This window comes from Triticum dicoccoides, chromosome 5A (assembly GCF_002162155.2).
Source record: "Triticum dicoccoides isolate Atlit2015 ecotype Zavitan chromosome 5A, WEW_v2.0, whole genome shotgun sequence".
NCBI classification, from domain to species: Eukaryota; Viridiplantae; Streptophyta; class Magnoliopsida; order Poales; family Poaceae; genus Triticum; species Triticum dicoccoides.
This window is the reverse complement of record NC_041388.1, coordinates 517,364,450-517,367,441: the sequence shown is the minus strand read 5'-3', so window position 1 is coordinate 517,367,441 and position 2,992 is coordinate 517,364,450. Positions and strand designations below refer to the sequence as shown.

The 2,992-nt window shown below is 57.5% G+C and overlaps 1 pseudogene; it reads left to right on the top strand.

The window, feature by feature from the left end:
• Positions 1-321: 321 nt before the first annotated feature.
• Positions 322-2,669, top strand: LOC119299841 (annotated as a pseudogene).
• The last annotated feature ends 323 nt before the right edge of the window (positions 2,670-2,992 follow it).

Here is a 2,992-nt window from a genome sequence, read left to right as displayed (position 1 = left end):
TACTAGTTGTGTTGGGAATCCAGTAGTCGGTCCATGTTGCAATGGAAGTCCCATCCCCAATTCGATGGATTAGCCCAACCTCAAGAGCTTTTATACCAGCTACAATTGCTCGCCATGTCGTAGAAGCACGGGCATGAACTAGAGATTTTTCACGATGCATCATACTACCCAATATAGTGGGTTGTATTTAGTTAATCCAATGGTCAATATGGATCGATCAAATTTTCGCTTTAGGATATATTGGTAATTCTATGTTAGGGTTATATTAGTTCTTTCTTAATTGCATCCTATCCATGCTACTCGAGTCGTCCGCCATTATTGATGCCACGCGAACCCAAAATCTCTGCGCAGTTCGCCGGCACAAAGACATCGGTGCACTCTGCGAACCCCCTCGCGTGGAGGCACGAGCGGGTCCGCAGCACACTTCACCGTGGTTCCCTCGGGTTGTGGGCTGCGGCGATGAGGTCGTGGCGGCGTGGTTCGAGTATCAGGCGCGGCCCCGGGCTCGCAGGCAAGAGCGTCAGACTCCTCCTGTCGAAGGGGCTCGCAGGCAAGAGCGTCACCGAAGAATCAGAAGTGTGCAAGGAGACCGACGTGGAGGACCTATTGTACCGCGTTCCCATCTTGATCCCGTCCTCGTGGAGATCTGCTCGCCATGGTCTCTGGAGGAAGCGATGACGTCCGTCGCGTCGTGCCGTGATGAGGACGACCACATCGTCGAGAACCCAACACCAAGCCAAGTGCAATGCCGTCTTCGGCGCTCGTTCAGCCTTGGAAGCTTTGGTCCGACAGATGCTGAGCTCATGGAGTTCGCCACCGACATGTAGGCCCTTCTCTGCCGGCCGGGCATGGACGGCGGCAACGAGGAGGAACCGTTTTGCATGGAGGCATTGGGTGTCATCGAGCCGATGGACGTAGAAGACGGCGGGCGAGTTAAGCTGGAGATCGATGCCATGCGAGCGTGCGGCCTCCAGCAGAGCCCAAGGTTTCCCGCGACATATGCTCGAGATCGATTTCGACCTTAGGCAACAACGAGTGAATTGCAAAAAAACATCGACACTTCAGGTAAGGTTTGCAGGAACCACACATTTGCGAAATTGTGTCAAAAATCACTAATTTTTTTGCAAGAAACACTAGTTGGCGGCTTTGGTTGTTTTGACGACGATTATGACAGGTGGGTCCCGGAAATGATGACGTAGCGTAACTGATGATGCTAGAGGTCGTTAGAGATACTTTTTTTTACCAAAAACTCCCTCACTTCTTCAAAAAAAAAAGAAAAAACACCCGTGGTCAAACTAAAAATAACACCCCTGCACATAGGACGGTCGGACCTTGCCTCAGTTGGCGCCGAGCCCCAGCTTGCTCTTTGTGCCGGTGCCCAGCTCCCTCTCTCTCTCTCTCTCTCTCTCTCTCTCTCTCTCTCTCTCGCACGAACGAAGGTAGAAGAAAGAGGAGACACATGACACGGTGGTGTTTTTCCCACGCACATACGCCTGCCGCAACGACGGTCTTTTCCTCGAGCAACAACTCTGAGCCACACGCACACGAAAGACTACCAGAGACTACATCTTTCCTAGCTCCTCCCCACACTACACAACACCAATACATGGCTTATATAGCTGGACTCACACCAGGCCAGTGGCCGCACACACCACTAACTCACGTACACACGTACCACACCGGCCACTACCACATGACCCGGCCACTATGTTAGCACTAACCACCTGCAACTAACTCCTTGGATCCCTCTATGGGGACGCCAACTAACTGATCCATGCAACTCGCACATGCATGGCCCAGCCGCTGCTCTCGGCCAGCACATCAACATTGCGCCAACTGACCAAAGGCACGACGCAAGTCCCGGCAGCCCACTCACGCGGCCGGACGACCAGCCTCCATCCTGCATGTCAAGATCATTCATAACAGCCTCCGCTGCCGGCCTCGGGCCGTGCACCTCTGGATCAGGAACATCGGACCAAACCGAGCACCGCCATGGCCGTCGCTTGTCGTTGACGTGGTTGGAGACAACCACGAGCTTCAGCATCATGTGCATCCGCCTCGCCCTGTCTCCCTCTCACTCCTGCTCCATTAACTGAGCCAGGGACACGCCATAGCCGTCGGCAGCGACCTTGTTCTCCAACCTTGGTCATGGCGCACCACCATCAAATTAGCCACCGGCAGACTCCTTCGGTCCTCATCCTAGACACCGTCTGGTCCGCAGAGTCAACGCCGACCTACTGGACATCCCAGCGTCAAGCTCCGCCTCCTCCTGCGCCATCGCCGACAAGCTCCGAGCCCCGGTGGTCGTCGTTGTTTCTCAACTCGTTGTTCCATGCTACCTCGCCTTGTCCGAGCACGCACACGGCTCGTGGTGCGTCTTCTCTGGTCCGCTAGCGACCCGTAGTGCTGCAGCCTTCAAGCACGTCCCGGCGTCTGCAGCAGGAGGCCGACGCCGAGCCCCTCAAGGTGCCAGCACGCACGGGCACCGGAAGCCCGGGTCCGAGCTCGCGGGCGCGCTGCCCGCCGCCGCCCTTGCCCCAGCTGGCCGCCAGCGGATCGACCTCCATCGCCCCCGCCCTGCAGCATGGCCGACTGGCCGCGGCCGGCACGGCTGCAGCTCGCGGCCGCCAGCGCTGCTGCTCGCGCCCATCCGCGGCCACCGTGGCTGATGCTCACGCTTGTGCGCGGCCACCGCGGCTGCTGCTCCGGTGTCACGCTCCCCCAGCAGCCTCGCCCCCGCAAAAGCTGCTGCTGCTAGCCCTCAAAAGCTGGTACTGCCGGTGCTCCGGCGCCCGCGGCAGCTGCTGCTCCGGTGGGGAAGGGGGCAACGCTAAGGGCAGGCCATGGCATGTTGGCTGGAGAGAAGACGCGAGGAGGAGGGGGCTGATTGCTTTTCAAGTTTTTGAAGAAGGGCGTCGGTGTAAAATCCCCAGTTTAACGGCGTCACATGTGAACCGTTACGCCATGTCATCATTTTCGGGACCCATCTCTC